This window comes from Ananas comosus, linkage group 3, assembly GCF_001540865.1.
Source record: "Ananas comosus cultivar F153 linkage group 3, ASM154086v1, whole genome shotgun sequence".
Taxonomy (NCBI): domain Eukaryota; kingdom Viridiplantae; phylum Streptophyta; class Magnoliopsida; order Poales; family Bromeliaceae; genus Ananas; species Ananas comosus.
Genome location: NC_033623.1, coordinates 4,277,365 through 4,295,858, shown reverse-complemented (window position 1 = coordinate 4,295,858; position 18,494 = coordinate 4,277,365). Strand labels below are relative to the sequence as shown.

The following is an 18,494-nucleotide window of genomic DNA, read 5'->3' as shown; positions in this document are numbered from 1 at the left end:
TCATCTACAAATAAGTAGTCTTACATTTTTTTCATATTGGAAAAAGCAGAAATGGAGATTTTAGCTTTCCTATCTCGCTTAGTGTGAAAGGACCTTTTGTTTCAGTTAGGCCTCAGTTGATTTAAGCTTCTGACGTGCTTCTATATATCCTGATGTGTTTGTTATCAAGAATCAAATAGCGGACCTACATTAGGTTTGTATTTGTTCAACATGTGGTTTGTATTTGTTCTTGCCACAGTAGCTACCATTTTGTAGTGGTGATAAGTTCACCTTATTCTGTGGCAGGTGGTTTCTATTACCCTTTTTCTAGCTTTCTGTAACATTGCATCTTCTTACAAGAAATACTTATGTATTTACTGATCTTGGTTGATGACTTTTTAGAGTCACTCGTATTTTATCTTTAAACATGACATCCCTTGTTTTGATTTTTTGAAAGGATTGTACCATTCGATCTTGTGATTTTGATACTGAGCAAACCCTAGTACTACACTCGCCAGAGAAAAGGTCAGAACGTATTTCCATTGATACAGAAGTTCATCTAGCACTGACACCTCTCCAGCCTGTTGTCTTTTTTGGTTTTCACAAACGCATGAGTGTGACAGGTACTATCAGTTTCCATATATTTGCTGTTCATCTATTTATGGTAGTTTCCTGATTGCTTCTTGATCACTTGAAGTTGTAGGCACTGTTGAGGGGGGAAAGCCACCGACGAAAATAAAGATGGATCTTAAAAAGCCTATTGTCAACCTTGCTTGCCACCCTCGTCTCCCTGTCTTGGTAAGTGTGATTTCTATATTGACTGCTGAGCATTACATGATACTCAAGTGTTGCTGTGTCCTAACTTTTGGTTGATGTTATTTTGGTTTCTCTTCCAGTACGTAGCTTATGCTGACGGCTTGATTCGTGCTTACAACATTCAGACATATGCTGTTCATTACACCTTACAACGTAAGCTCCAAAGCATGTTTTTCTTTTGTGTTTTTCTGTTTTGTTTTATGGTCGCTAATTTGAATCACTTTTTTGAATTCAGTTGACAATACAATCAAGCTTGTTGGTGCTGGTGCTTTTGCTTTTCATCCTACCCTAGAGTGGATATTTGTTGGTGATAGAAGTGGTACTCTTTTAGCATGGGATGTATCAACGGAAAGACCCAACATGATTGGAATGTAAGCACTTGTAGTTATGACTAGTTATTAATTTTTTTTGTTCCTTGCAAGGAAAACTGGTGCAGGAAATAACAAACCCTATATATGATTATGAATTATTATTGCCGAGCTACAATGAGCTTGATGTCTGATTGGCAGTTCTTGTATTATTATTTTGGGATAATTGCATACAACTCCCAGCAAAATGCCGCCTCCCCAAATATATCCTCTACAAAGTTTAAGATTTCATATTTTCCTCCAAAAGTCCGAGTTATGTAAACATGCCCCTCGGGTTTGTTGCTATTAGTTTTTTTAACAATGAGCAAGTAAAATGACCCTTTTGCCCCTACAGATTTGTCCCTTAAAAAGCCATATGCTTCTTCCTCAATCTCATCTCCATGGGGGTTCACAGTATCCGACGATGGAGCTGCCGCCGCAGCCGATGCCCCCACACCCAATGAGATGGTCATTCTTTTTTCCATTTTCTTCCCATTTTCAGGGAGATTCTAACCATCTTACTCAATTCACCAAAAAGAAAAAAGAAATCCATCTATTCTTCACCAAAAAACCTACCTTTGATTTGTGGGTTTACTTTTTATTCTCCATTGTCACCCTCTTGAGCTCCAAAACCCTAAATGATGGAGGGATCAAACCTGCCACAACCATCACCACGTCCTCCTCTCGCGGCCTCCCAAATTTTTTCATTGCTATTCCCAAATTTTCTCCGTCGTGCTCTGCTCCGCCGCCGCCGTCTTCCTTGGCGGTGACACGACGGTGGTGGTGGGGTTTGTAATGGAAATAATAAATTAGGGGTAAAATAGTCTTTTTACATCTAGACTAACTAGGGTTTGATTTTTAACTCATCATCAACCACAATTTTCTAACGAATGCAGATGATAGGGATTTTTTTTTTTTACTGGCCGAAGTTTTGCAGGGGTAAATATGAAACCTTAAACTTTATGGGGATAAATTTAGGGAGGCGGCCCTTTGTAGAGAGCTGTGTGCAATTATACCTATTATTACTATCAAGAACATATGGCATGCTTCGAAGTATCAAGTAATGGAGGTTTTTGTTTTCCATAACTAAAGATGACAAATATTGTATATTTAAATTAATCTTTACGGAAATGAAAACAAAATGAACCTTGAAGTAGGAAAAATGGAATAAAATGAACCTTGGAAGAAAGCATAAATAGCATGCATAATATAACTGATAGACAGATCCATACTCGATTTGCAAGGTATGGAAAATGGAATAAAAGGAGTTATTTTTGTTTTCCAATTGAGAATATCGGATATTTTTAATATTAATCTTGTGACTTCAACAACAATATGGTTTATATACACTGTGTAGGTGCCTACAGATGGTACTTATAGAGGTCTAACTTCATCACTTAGCAGTGGAGATACCGCACTAAACGATCAAATCTATTTCTCTCTCGATTTCCTTTTGGCTTATTCTCTGTATCATAACATCTAAATGTATCTGCGTTGCACCATCTGGCAACGATTTTCTCATGGTTATATTTTGTCACGCACCGAGCTCCGCCAATTTGGTCGGATTCGAGCACGTAACAGACGCCGAACGGACAACACCCCCCCTGTCCGCCCAAGGCTTCAACATCATGTATAATACAAGCAAGTCAAGAAAGAGATTGCAAGATATACAAGGTTTGCACGAGGGTATACAACAACCACAACAAGTGAAAGCATCAAAACTATCTAAGCATTCAACATACAAGTCATTTGATTACATTTGTATCAAACACATGTAACCCATTACATTTACATTCATTTACCCATTCATTTACATCACTTTTGCCTTTAACCCAAAATAAAGTTTACATCTTTATTATTCTTTACATTAACAGTTTAACATACAAAAGTTGAATACACCAAATATAGGGTATGCCTATAAACTCCGAGGCCGCTATCTACGGCGCGATACTCTTGCCTCGATCCTCCGCCGCCCTGCTCACGCACGGATCTGCAGGGTTAGGGGTAATGAGAACTAGAACGAAGTTCCCAGTGGGTTCGAGCGCCGACCGCGCCGACTCGCCCACTAGGTCTATCTCAGGCATATGTATTTCAATAAGAGTAGATATCAAACCATCTAATGCAATTACTAATACAATGCCTGCAAAACAACTGTCAGCAGATAGATAGATAATCAAATACATGAATTTGATGCATGCATGTTCATTTCTCTTTTTCTTTCTTTTCTTTTGGCCTTTACCCAACATCCTGAGGTACACATGTTTCACCCCAAACTCACAAACCACAATTCCCATCTACCGGGGGAGGCTACTAGCACTACCACCCGAGGGAACAAATGACGGGGCCGCTCCCTATGGTGTCTACACTCCGGAGTACACCGTTTGAGGAGGAGCTACCTACCTCAAGCCAAAGCTAGTGTGAGTACGATCCAATCCTCAATTTGAGGAAGTCTTGCCAAACCTGTCTCAATGTATAAAGCCGCAATGGCCCTAATGCCACAATAAGCTAAACATAGACATAGAAAGAGATCCGGTGTTTTCGGACAGCACCCCCCACTTTTTAGTATTACAAGGATGCCGGAAAGCAATTTTCCACAATTTTTGGACGCCTTCGCCGCGTGTTGCGGCAATCTGTACCAATTTAGCTTGTTTCTCCAATATCTTCGCACACGCTCGTCGTATCGCTGAACCGAGCGCACCGATGCGTTCGTTGACCTACCAATTAGGTTAGAATGAGATCAATCCCAAGATTGAACCTCAAAATTACAAAACCCCAACTTTGGGTCCAAAAATGTCATCTTTCCCAACAAGGTCCCTAGCATGGATACTATGGGGAAAAGCCTCAATAGAAGCTCCTAGATGCATCCTAGAAGCTAATAAACCAAAGCCCTAACTTGGAAACCCTAGAAATCCCCAAAAACTCACCTAGGGTTCAAAGCTTTCCTCCAAAAGCTCATGCACAAGCTTGCCACTACCTTGGGAAGCTTCTTCTCCAAGCTTTTCACCTCCAAAGGCTTCCTTGATCCAAGCTCTAGAGAGAAGGAGAGGGAGTGGAGAGGTTTTTAGAGAGAGAGAGGGAAAGGTTTTATGTTTGGGTAGAGAGAAATGAGCCCTAATACAATCCCCTCTCACATATACACCCAACACATGCCATTTTTGCACTTAAACCCCTCAACTTTTCATTTTTGCATCAGCCCTCACTGGGCAAATCTTGGGCTCGGGGACCGGTCTCTCGAGCAAGGGACCGGTTCCCGAGAGCACTCCTGCAGCCTAAGCAGGATAGGATCGGTCTCACCCAATGCAATCGGTCTCTCGGGGACCGGTCTCTTGCCATAGGGACCGGTTCTCGAGAGCTGTTTTTTCAGGACTTAGCCGATTTTTCTCTCTTTTCTCTGGCTGCGTGTGCGGGGACCGGTCTCTCCTTCAGGGACCGGTCCCCGAGAGTCCAAAATTCTGGGACTTAGCCATTTTCCAGAATTCACTCTCTCGGGTTCCTTTTTCACTCTATATAGGTTCCAATGCACTTAGAGCTTATACCAACTCGTTCCACTCCGCGTTCCGCACATTTCGACGGAACTCGACACGATTTACGGGGAAGTGATATGTTACATTCTCCACCCCTTAAAAACAGTTTCGGCCGCGAAACTTAAACACATACCTTAGTCCACTTGTTCAAACAAGTGAGGATACACCTCGCGCATCTTTTCCTCGAGCTCCCACGTGGATTCACGCCTCGAGTGATTACTCCATTACACTTTTACATACGGAATAGTCCGATTCCGTAGCTTCTGCTCCTCTCGAGTAAGAATACCGACTGGAAACTCGTCATAAGTGACATCTTCCCGTAACTCTACCGGCTCATACTCCAACACGTGAGGAGTTCCGGAAATACTTGCGAAGATTCAAAACGTGGAATACATTATGCACTCTCGCAAGCTTTGGCGGTAATGCTAACTTATACGCCACCGGCCCAACTCGCTCCAAGATCTCGTAAGGGCCAATGTACCGGGGACTAAGTTTCCCCTGAATGCCAAACCGCTTCACCCCGCGCATTGGCGACACCTTGAGGAACACACGGTCGCCAACCGCAAACTCCAAATCCTTTCGGCGCTTATTTGCATAGCTTTGTTGCCACGATTGTGCCGTCATCAGCCGTTGGCGAGCAAGACGGACTTTCTCTTCCGCCTCCCGCACCACATCCGGACCAAGGGTGACTCTTTCACCCACCTCGCTCCAATGGATAGGATAGCGACACTTACGCCCATAGAGTGCCTCAAACGGCGCCATCGCTATACTTTCCTGATAACTGTTATTATAAGCGAACTCCGCCATCGGCAAATACTCATACCACCCTCCACTATAATCGAGCACACACGCTCGCAACATATCCTCGAGTATCTGAATTGTCCTTTCCGACTGGCCATCACTCTGAGGATGAAACGCCGTACTGAAATCGAGCCGCGTGCCTAGAGCATCCTGCAAGCTTTTCCAGAAATGGAAAGTGAACCGGGGGTCTCGATCTGATACAATCGATAATGGAACCCCATGCAATCTCACTACCTCATCCAAGTAGACTTGTGCTAACTTGTCTTCTGACCACGTGGTGTGGATCGGCAAGAAATGAGCCGACTTCCTCAAACGGTCCACAACTACCCATATTGCATCGTGTCCAGCTTGCGATCGGGGTAGTCTGACCATAAAGTCCATCGCTATATCCTCTCATTTCCACACAGGGATTGGTAAGCTTTGTAACTTCCCCGCGGGAAATCGACGCTCGGCCTTTACTTGTTGGCATGTCAAACATTGCGCCACGAACTCCCCAATGTCTTTCTTCATATCCGGCCACCAGTAATGTAGCTTTAGATCCTTATACATCTTAGTGCCGCCCGGGTGTATACTATACGGGGAATGATGCGCCTCTCGCAACACCATCTTACGGATTTCATCGTCCTTAGGCACCACAACCGGTTTCTGAACCGAAGTGCACCATCGGATCCTACGCCGAAGTCATCGGCGCGCCCACCATCAACGTCATTCCGCACCTTTTGGAGACATGGATCATCAAATTGCCGCTCTTTGATTTGCTCCATTAAGGTCGGTCGAACTACTAGTGCCGCCAAAATGGTCGGAACCTCCGGTGCCACCACCTCCAATCCAAACCGTTGCATTTCTCTATGCAATGACGGTTGGCTAGTAATCGCCGTCGCCAAGTTCTCAACAGATTTTTTACTTAGCGCATCGGCAACGACATTAGCCTTCCCAGGGTGGTATAGGATAGTAAGGTCATAATTCTTCAACAACTCCAACCACCGCCGCTGCCGCATATTTAACTCTTTCTGGGTGAATAAATACTTGAGGCTCTTGTGATCGGTAAATCCTTCACAATGCTCACTATAAAGATAGTGCCTCCATAGCTTTAGCGCGAAAATGACCGCCGCTAACTCGAGGTCATGTATCGGATAGTTCTTCTCATAACACTTCAATTGGCGCGAAGCATAAGCAATGACTCGCCCATTTTGCATAAGAACACACCCGAGCCCACTATAGGAAGCATCACTATGCACTACGAAGCTCTCTCTCGGCGTTGGCAACGCAAGTACCGGGGTAGTTGTCAACTTCTCCTTCAACTCTTGGAAGCTTTGGTCGCAACCGTCGCTCCACACAAATCTTACTCCTTTGTGCGTTAGGCGTGTGAGAGGAGTAGTTAACTTCGCAAACCTCTCGACAAAACGCCGATAGTAGCCCGCCAATCTGAGGAAACTACGGACTTCTGCCACACTCGTCGGGCGAGGCCAATCTCGAATCGCTTCGATTTTCCTTGGATCCACCGAGACTCCGCTCCCGGATATCACATGGCCTAAGAAGGTTACCTTCGGAAGCCAAAATTCGCACTTCTTGAGCTTAGCATAAAGCTTTTCGTTCCGGAGTATTTGCAACACGGCTCTTAGATGTTCCTCGTGCTCTTCTTCACTCCGCGAATACACCAATACGTTGTCGATAAATACTACGACGCACTTATCCAACAACGATCGAAAGACTCGGTTCATCAAGTTCATAAATGCTGCCGGGGCATTCGTAAGCCCAAGTGGCATCATCGTAAACTCGTAGTGGCCATATCGCGTACGGTACGCTGTTTTATGCACATCCTTCGGTCGGATCTTCAATTGATGATATCCCGACTGAAGGTCTATCTTCGAATACACCTGCGACCCCTGTAACTGATCAAACAGGTCATCTATTCTCGGCAACAGGTATTTGTTCTTGACCGTCACTTTATTCAACTCGCGATAATCAACGCAGGTCGAAGTGTACCAACCTTCTTTACAAATAGCATCGAGCTCCCCATGGTGACACGCTCGGCCTTACAAAGCCTTTGTCGAGCAAGTCCTGTAACTGGGCCTTTAACTCTTTAAGCTCCGCCGGTGCCATTCGGTACGGAGCCTTCGAAACTGGCGCTGCACCGGGAACCAAGTTAATAACGAACTCGATCTCCCGATCCGGTGGCAATCCCGATAACTCCGTCGGAAACACGTCCGGAAATTCACACACAATTCGGATATTTCCAAGTTCAGGGTGTTCTTTCCGAGCATCCACGATAGTCGCCAAATAGGCTTTACATCCACCTTTAATCATTTTCCTCGCTCTCGCCGCCGACACGGTTGCCGCGAAGTGCCTATTTTTACAAGCCTGATACACCAACTCCTTTTAACCAGGCTCACGAAAAGTGATCACCTTACTCTCACAATCTATGACCGCGTAATACTTGGAAAGCCAGTTGGTCCCCAAGATCACATCGAAGCCCTACATTTGATTCAACACCAAAAGGTCGATCAGCATGATCCAATCACCTATCTGTACCGGACACGCCAAGCACTCGTCATGTACATGAAACGAATGCTCCGGAGTATTCACCGACCAATACTCTTCATTATGTGTGATCTCTATGCCATGAGTCTTAGCGAACGATGCATCGATGAATGAATGAGATGCACCCGTGTCGAATGTAGCTCTAGCTCTAGTGCCTCTGATAAGAATAATACCTGCCACGACGTCGTCGGGTACGGCAGGCTGCTCCTCCACCTGAGTGGCGAAAACCCGTCCACTCGGTGCACGTGATCCCTCCTGCTGATGCTGTGACGACGCGCGCCTAGCCGACATAGCAGGTGGCAGTCCTGCAAGCTGTCGTGGAGCATACTGAGCCGAAGCAGCTGACGGAGCAGGTGACGCGCTGCCCGGGCAATCCCAACTCATGTGTCCCACTTGGCCGCATCGGAAACACCTCCCGTCACGCTGAGAACAATCACTCGGCTTATGATTCCCGCCGCAAATCACACACGGGAAGGAAGTCGTCTGACTCCTTGACTGGCATCTGCCTCCCCGCCACTGCGATCTTCGGTACGGAGGGGGTCGCTTAGAACCTGACTGCCCCGCAGAACCACCAGCCAGTCGCTTCTTGGACTTCTCCTTGTCCTTGTCCCTTTCAAACGCCTCGCGTTCTTTGCGCGCAATGGTGTTGCCGTGCTCTACCCACAGCGCGCGATCGAGCACCTCCTCGTAAGTCTTCAGCCGGAGCGCATGAATAGTCTTAAATATTTCCGGCCGTAGCCCGCGCTCGAAGACCTCCACTCGGTCCCGGTCTCCATGAACCAAGCCCGGAACGCAATCAACCATGTGCGAGAACTCCCTCTCGTACTCCCGCACCGATCGGTTTCCTTATCTCAACTTGCGAAAGTCCTCCTTGATCTTCTGCTTGTCGCTTTCGGAAAAATACTCCATTAACAGGATCTCCCGGAACGTCTCCCAAGACATAGTAGCCGGATCCAAGGACCGACCATTCTTTACTCGCGTCCACCATGATCGAGCCGACCCCTCTAAACAGTGAGCCGCCAGGCGTACTTTATCCTTCTCGAGGGTGTAGATATCCTCGAACAACGCCTCCATCGCGGAAAGCCACGACTCCATCAACCATGGGTCCTTCACATCACCCAAAAAGGTCGGAGGATCAAACCGCTTGAAGGCCGTCAACACTGCCAACGACCGCTCCTGCTCGGCCTCAAGTACCTCCGGTATAGGAGCCGAAGAACCCGAAGCCGTCGGAGGAATAGCCGTCACCGGTGCCGCCGCTATCGGGGTAGGTGCCATAGGTGCAGGTGGGTCCTGAGGTACAGGTGCAGCCGCCGCCGCCTGTCGAGTCACCAACTCGTGGAGCCGTCCTATTTGCTCCCCTTGATGTTGCATAGCCCCAGTCAAAGCTGCTATTTGGGCCCGCAACTCACAGACTTCATCAGACCCCACTTGCTCGGGCACCTCATCAGGTAATGCCGGAGCGGATCGACGCGTATAACGTCTCGGGGACATCTGTTCCTGAAACGTAACACGTGTTAATACTCGACGTACTCTCTTACACGTTCCAAACAACTACCCAATTAAGCGAAAGCAATCAAGTATATGTTCATTTTCTACTCTCGGCATTATGTAGTCGTCCGCCCCCACATAACTCCTTAAAAGAAAACGAACATTCCCTTAAATCCATCTCTATTTCCGTTTAGAGAAGTTCCATCATAACCCAATCTATTAGCCTTCGCATATCCAAGTCCATGTCATACGTGTCCTAAGTTCCTAAGGTTTCCAACCCTAAGGTCCCTAAGTCCATCCTAGACTTTTGCTTTCACATCGCTCTGATACCACTCTATCTGTCAAGTCCCGAGCTCCGCCAATTTGGTCGGATTCGAGCACGTAACAGACGCTGAACGGACAGCACCTTCCTTGTCCGCCCAAGGCTCCAACATCATGTATAATACAAGCAAGTCAAGAAAGAGATTGCAAAATATACAAGGTTTGCATGAGGGCAAACAACAACCACAACAAGTGAAAGTATCGAAACTATCTAAGCATTCAACATACAAGTCATTTGATTACATTTGTATCAAACACATGTAACCCATTACACTTACATTCATTTACCCATTCATTTACATCACTTTTGTCTTTAACCCAAAATAAAGTTTACATCTTTATTATTCTTTACATTATAGTTCAACATACAAAGGTTGAATACACCAAAATATAGGGTATGCCTATAAACTCCGAGGCCGCTATCTACGGCGCGATACCCTTGCATCGATCCGTGCACGAGCGGGGCGGCAGAGGATCCGCCGCCCCGCTCGCGCACGGATCTGCAGGGTTAGGGGTAATGAGAACTAGAACGAAGTTTCCAGTGGGTTCGGCCGCCGACCGCGTCGACTTGCCCACTAGATCTATCTCAGGCATATGTATTTCAATAAGAGTAGATATCAAACCATCTAATGCAATTACTAATACAATGCCTGCAAAATAACTGTCAACAGATAGATAGATAATCAAATACATGAATTTGATGCATGCATGTTCATTTCTCTTTTTCTTTCTTTTCTTTTGGCCTTTACCCAATCATCCTGAGGTACACATGGTTCACCCCAAACTCACAAACCACAATTCCCATCTACCGGGGGAGGCTACTAGCACTACCACCCGAGGGAACAAATGACGGGGCCACTCGCCGTGGTGTCTACACTCCGGAGTACACCGCTTGAGGAGGAGCTACCTACCTCAAGCCAAAGCTAGTGTGAGTACGATCCAATCCTCAATTTGAGGAAGTCTTGCCAAACCTGTCTCAATGTATAAAGCCGCAATGGCCCTAATGCCACAATAAGCTAAACCTTGTTTAGTCATTAACAATCACGGTGCCAATCTGGTCACTAATGTCAATGTCACCTTTGTTTACTATTGTCCAAGTCTTTTCTCGCATTCACATGCACATAGGGTTCACACATGCAAGTCCTCATGGTGCTTCATCATTCACAAGTTCTTTTAGCATTTAAATGCAATTCAATTAAGCACGCATAAATAAGCTACCCTATATGTAAGAATGCAATGATACAAGATGCTCAAATAAAGTGACATAGACATAGAAAGAGATCCGGTGTTTCCGGATAGCACCCCCTACCTTTTAGTATTACAAGGATGCCGGAAAGCAATTTTCCACAATTTTAGACGCCTTCGCCGCGTGTTGCGGCAATCTGTACCAATTTAGCTTGTTTCCCCAATATCTTCGCGCACGCTCGTCGTATCGCTGAACCGAGCGTACCGATGCGTTCGTTGACCTACCAATTAGGTTGGAATGAGATCAATCCCAAGATTGAACCTCAAAATTACAAAACCCCAACTTTGGGTCCCTCAACAATGTCATCTTTCCCAGCAAGGTCCCTAGCATGGATACTATAGGGAAAAACCTCTATAGAAGCTCCTAGATGCATCCTAGAAGCTAATAAACCAAAGCCCTAACTTGAAAACCCTAGAAATCCCCAAAAACTCACCTAGGGTTCAAAGCTTTCCTCCAAAAGCTCTTCACAAGCTAGCCTTCACCTTGGAGAGCTTCTTCTCCAAGCTTTTCTCCTCTAAGCCCTCCTTGGTCCATGCTCTAGAGAGAGAGGGAGAGGAAGAGGGAGAGGAGTGGTTTTTAGAGGGAGAGAGAGGGAAAGGTTTTATGTTTGGGTAGAGAGAAATGAGCCCTAATACAATCCCCTCTCACATATACACCCAACACATGCCACTTTTGCACTTAAACCCCTCAACTTTTCATTTTTGCATCATCCCTCACTAGGCAAATCTCGGGCTCGGGGACCAGTCTCTCGAGCAAGGGACCGGTTCCCGAGAACACTCCTGCAGCCTATGCAGGATAGGACCGGTCTCACCCAATGCAACCGGTCTCTCGGGGACCGGTCTCTTGCCATAGGGACCGGTTCTCGAGAGCTGTTTTTTCAGGACTTAGCCGATTTTTCTCTCTTTTCTCTGGCTGCGTGTGCGGGGACCGGTCTCTCCTTCAGGGACCGGTCCCCGAGAGTCCAAAATTCTGGGACTTAGCCATTTTCCAGAATTCACTCTCTCGGGTTCCTTTTTCACTCTATATAGGTTCCAATGCACTTAGAGCCTATACCAACTCGTTCCACTCCGCGTTCCGCACATTTCGACGGAACTCGGCACGATTTACGGGGAAGTGATATGTTACATATTTTACAAGTCTTGCTGGCGTTTCAGGGATTTTCTTTTACAGCTGGTGACTTGCAGTTGTGCCTTTTGTTTCCTTTTCTAAATTTTACCTTCAATTGTTATGTAGAACACAGGCTGGTTCGCATCCTATAACATATGTTTCATGGCTCCCCACTTTACGGTTGCTTGTCACTGTTTCAAAGGATGGAGCACTTCAAGTGTGGAAGACACGTGTGATAGTCAATCCAAACCGACAACCTATGCAAGCAAATTTTTTTGAGCATGCAGGTCATCTAAATTTCTATTTTGCAAAATTTCATTCAGCCAATAATATACATTGTCTCTAATTGCCAAATTTACCGTGTTATGTATGCTCACATGAGTTTCAGGGTGGCCCTTCCCATGTGCTATATCCTAGTGTCATATACCTTAGTGTATGGGCATGCTTTTATGTATATATATGCATGTATACGCACTTACGCATGCATTAGTTTTGTATGCACATGCCACATAGCTGCAGTTACATCCATATTGCACTTAACTACAAGGAAGAGGAATAGGGTACACGAAGTTCTGTAAAGTACAACGCAGTCCGAAGAAGAAGTCCCTTATCAGTTTTGCTTTTAGCCCTATGCAGTTAGCATTTCCATTGATGCACCTCTATGTCATTTATATGCTAGTCCGATTGTATAACCATTATGTTACTTTGTTTTGTAATCTATTGTTTGGTTTCCTTTTCTCAGCGTATTTATATTCTACACATTTTCCCTTTATCTTTACTTTTGTACACAACTCTTTACTCTTCCTCTTATTTTTTGCAGCTATTGAAACCATAGATATTACTCAGATTCTATCTCTTCAGGATGGAGAGGCTGTTTATCCTTTACCATGAATCAAAAGTTTGGCTGTTCATCCGAAGTTGAATTTAACTGCAGTCTTGTTTGCAGTTAAGCATTTCAGGCCATAAGTTTTGCCTTAAAGTTGATTATTTTCCTGTCAATTCATTATAATCTACCATCTCTCTATGCCAGGAATTTGCGGGGGGTGATAAAGTGAGAAATAGGGCTGCATTCACAAGGGAAGGAAGGAAACAATTATTTGCCGTTCTCCAGAGTGCAAGAGGATCTACAGGTAGAGTTCTTTAGTATTCATTGTAGACTGTAGATCTATTTTATATGTATTATGAAATTCCATCTTTTCTTCAAAAGTGTATGTTTGGCCCTACTTCTGCTTCTGCTTTAGTATACCGTGACTTCCAGTGGAGCTTTTGGAAAACAAAAAAGTCAGGTGCTTTACTGTTCCGAGAATCAAAACTTGAGAATCTAATGCTCAAACACAGAAGCATCAATTTGGTGCTTCTACTTCCTTCTGTAATGAAAAGCTGCTGAAGGGATTTTAAAAATATGCTTTTCTGAAAGCGGTACAATACCAGCAGCACTACACCCCACAGCAGTGCTGAACAGGCCCTTTTTCTGAAAGCTTTCCGAATATGCTTAGAGTTTTTCTTTCTTTCTTTGTTTTTTTTTTCCTGCTGCCCGTCTGATCATGCATTATAAATCAGGTATAAAGTATAGATCTTTGATTCAAATGTTCTAGATTTAAATTTGAGGTTGAAGTGCTAACACTCAGGTCTTCTAAAAGCACTTTAAATCCCCTTCCTTCATCCCTCTCTTTCTCTCACTCTACCTCTCTATCTCTATACATATGGAAGTTGTATGTATGTATGTATGTATGTATGTAAACTATATATGATAAATGGATGTACATTTAGATTGACAGTTAGGGGTTTGTATGTTGTTTATATGTTACAATTTTAATACGATAAACCTAATGCACTCGTGACTTGTATTGTTAGTTTGTTACATAGTAGACTGACTTGTCTCCACTGGCTACTGTATATTTCATTTGACAATTTATGGTGATAATTTCATGCAGCTGCTGTTTTGAAGGAAAAGCTTTCAGCTCTAGGCTCATCAGGAATATTGGCTGATCATCAGCTTCAGACACAGCTGCAGGAGCATCACTTTAAGGGTGCGTTTGGTTCGCACGGTAATATTAATTAGCCATGTTATTTAATATTACAAAAAATATACAATTTATTTATTTATTTATTTAATTTTAGATAATGTTACCAAAAGTTTCAACATCTTTTTAGAAAAAAAGGGAGAGAGAGTATAAGTTAGAGAGAGAGCATAATTAAAAAATAGAAAAAAAAAATATAGTCAAAATTAGAGGGAGTGAGAGAGTTGAAATTTTAGAAAGAGAGAGAGAGAGAAAGCTTAGTTTAGAGAGAGAAAAAAAAGTTGAATTTTAAAGAGAAAAATAAGTTTAGAGAGAGATATAAGGTTAGAGTGTAAAGAAAAATAATATTAATTAGCCGGCGGGTAGGAAGAAAGAAAGAGATTAGACATATTATGATAGCGGCCAATCCATTAATATGAGGATATTCCCCATTGACTCGCTCAAGAGAATCGATGGAATTTTGAGGTTGGGATGATCTTATTCCCCAAGTGAATCACAATATTACCAACTAGATAATTAGTGGCCGTTTAGGCAACACCTGTCATATTTTTGTTTATTCCCATTGGATTAGCTAGAATCTTTAAAAGAATTAGCGCGAAACATAACGCACCTAAGGAAGTTCAAGGAAGGCATTTCTTCGACAGTGTATGCTTCTTTACGCTCGTTATTTTTTGCAGTTAGATTGAATAGGATGCCTTTGTAAATATAACTACTAACTTGCTCGCGCATATGTTCTTCCCTGTATCGTTTGTTTAACACTGCGCTTAACAAAGGTGTAGTTTTTTTTATTGTGCCAAGTCTGTGAAATGTATTATATTGCTTTGCTGCTAACAGTGACCCTTTTTTATGTTTAATGGCATGTAATTAAACTAGACTAAGTGTTTAGGGCAAAGAATAGTCTAGCTACATTATTAGTTAGTCAAATCGTAGGATTAGTTTCCAAGTTTTTCAGGTACTTGACTGCCTAAAAGCATTGGACGGTTTGCCTAACGCCCACGGGCAGTAGAAGTAGTATTTAGGGTTGGTGCCAGGCGCTCATGATACTAAACTTGACGCTGCGGTTGACTAGCTGGTTTCACGCTCCTAGCAGCTAAATGCTTCTCAATGTCTGTTGTACAAAGCAAGCTCGAAGATGAATCTTATGAAAGGCAAGCCTTACTGGGTTAAAATATATGGTTGGCAAACTGAATGCTATGCAGGAATTGATATGACTAAATTGGACAGTTTATATATTGCTTTCTCTATCAGGTTCTGCATTCTTTTATATTTTTTTGATTTAATTTTTTATTTTAAATTGATTGACCCTAGATGTACGTAGATAATATACGGCATCCTGTTTCTCACTTACGTAAAACATGCAGCATTTCATGGAGGGTCATGCCAAAAGTGGTCCAATATCTCGGTTGCCTCTCATTACCATCTCAGATTCTAGCCATCTTCTGCGAGATGTCCCTGTTTGTCTGGTAGTAACAACAACCTTATGTGGATTTCCAAAAACGTTTGTTCATCCTTTAAACAATTTATATTTTGTTTCAGCCTTTTCATTTGGAGCTGAATTTCTTTAATAAGGAGAACCGTGTCCTTCATTATCCTCTTAGAGCATTTTATTTGGATGGCTTCAACCTGATGGCATATAATTTATCTTCAGGAGCAGATAATCTTTACAAGAAACTTTACTCAACGGTAGTGATTGAACTTATTGAGATTCTTTGCTTTATGCAAATTCATGTGAAAATGAGATTTACCATCAATATTTTTCAGATTCCAGGAAATGTTGAATGCCTTCCTAAGAACATGCTTTACAGTTCAAAGCAGCACTTGTTTTTAGTTGTTTTTGAACTAAGTGCTCCAAACGGTGTTGTGCATGAAGTTGTTCTTTATTGGGAACAAACAGATCTACAATCAGTTAACAGTAGAGGAAGCTCAGTGAAAGGTTTCCATCTTCCCTTGAGTGCATTTGAATGGGCATACTATGCTATTTAATTCTCACACCCCTTTTCCTTCCCGTTCAGGGAGAGATGCAGCATTTTTGGGTCCTAATGAGAACCATTATGCTATTCTTGAGGAAGATAAAAGTGGCCTTATTCTTTATACTTTATCTGTACCTGAGATGGCATCTAAGGAAGTTACTGAAAAAAGTGGAGCCCTTGATGAGAACACGTTTGCTCACAAAAGATCTGGATCAAGCTATGGTCGTCTTCAGTTTGTTTTTGAATCAGAAGTCGACCGCATATTTTCTACTCCATTAGGTTGGTCAAATGAGATTCTTATAATTAACTAAGGAGGTAACTCTGTTGATTTTCATTTAGTAGAAAGCTGATTATTGCTGACTGCTGTTTCTATCCTTACCGTAGAATCGACCATTTTGTATGCTATACGTGGAAATCACATTGGGATGGCCAAACTTCTTCAGGGATATCGTCTATCAACTGATGATGGGCAGTTTATTTCAACAAAAACTGAGGGGAAAAAGTTTATTAAGTTGAAGCCAAAGGAGACTGTTCTTCATGTACTTGTTTTTACTACTTACTCTTCTGTGCATTCAGATTCTACATTTACTTATGGGGGGTGGAAACAGATTAGTTCAATGTTGTACCTCTAGTTATGCCAGTCATTGTATGCAGTCTATTTGGCCTTATTCTTTAGGTTTTCTTTCTGCTATGTTGGTACTTGTTCTACATGTTTTTTGGGAGTAAAATGAGCAAATTAGTTATACAAGATGGAGAGCATCCAACCTCTGCTCTTGCTAGTTAAGAGATAGCTGATGTATGGGACAAGAATTTGAATCAGTGCAGCTTGAAGATTTGCCTCGAAATCAGAAGGCTAAACAGATGCATTGGAACAGTTTTGAAACTGTTCAGATTTTTTACGAGAAATTCAATTACCTAAGTTGTTTTCAAGATGTGCAATATATTTCTTACGCAAATTTCAAGATAGATATTGTCCTTTATTAGTTTCAAGTATTATAACTATCAGGTTTGGAAGAATAATCAAATCTGACTTGAGCTAATGGAACACAGTATCTAATTTCAGAACTATTGGAGACTCTGACTTGATAATCACACTGTAAAATATGCTTTGGGACTTCCTAAGATCTATTAGGACACCTTTACCTTGGTACTGCAGGCTTGCTACAAATATAGTTTTATTTGCATATCTAATCAATATAAGCTTATGAAAGGGCGATAGGTTTCGAGCCGAGTATGAAAGGGCGATAGGTTTCGAGCCCTCTGCGGGTTTGGCGGGACCTTTTGTGGGGCCCACCTTTAAAAAAAACCCTCACACTCACTCACTCTCTCTCTCTCTCTGTCTCTCTCTCTCTCCCCGGATTTGGGGGGCACTGTGTGGCCCACTTTTTTCCCAGGGCGATAGGTTTCGAGCCCTCTCCGGGTTCGGCGGGTCCTTTTGTGGGGCCCACCTTTAAAAAAAAAAAAAAACCCTCACACTCACTCACTCACACTCTCTCTCTCTCTCTCTCTCTCTCTCTCTCTCTCTCTCTCTCTCTCTCTCTCCATTTGCACCCACATTGTTGTGTGATTCCACCAAATTCCTTTTTTTTACTTTAATTCCTTTCCTTCCATTGTCCCTTCTTTTGGGTAGTTGTGACTAGGACTACCAATACAGCACGCTGTCCGCGAGTCAGCTCATGTTCAGGTCAAAATGAGCTCGACATTGATCGCTTGTTTAATGAACGAACCAAACACAAATTGAATTTTTCAGCTCGAAATCTTAACGGGTCGAATACAAGTAAACGTCAGCTCGCTTATTCTCTGCTTGATATAGNTTTTTTTAAATGTAGAGAGAGAGAGAGACGGGCCTAAACCCCCCTTGACACCCCCGTGACACACCGGTTGAAAAAGGGGTGGGAGAGAGTGTTATATATATAAACAATTGGTAGATGATTTTATGGTTGTAATATTAGTATGACGTCAATTTTTTAAGCAATTGGCAGATGATTTTGTTGTTGTAAGTTGTCTCACAATATTATATATATATATATAGGAATAATTTCATAGATGCCCTTCTAGAAACTATTAATTTCATCAATACCCTTCTAAAATTGATAATATCACATATACCCTTCAATATGTTAAAGATTATCATAAATACCCTCAATTAGTTAAAATCCGTTAAGGCCTGTATGAAACGGAGTAAAATTTTCAAAATACCATTTTCACCCTTTATCTCTTATTAATAGTAGAAATACTAAGAGGTATTTCAAGATATTTTTTGTAAATTTAAATTTGAGTATTTAATATATACATATTAAATTAAATTATTAATATATATTAATTATTAAAAA

General features: G+C 42.8%; 1 pseudogene; it reads left to right on the top strand.

Annotated features, from left to right (window-relative positions):
- Positions 1 to 18,494, top strand: part of LOC109708274 — a 36,453-nt pseudogene that overhangs the window by 2,035 nt on the left and 15,924 nt on the right.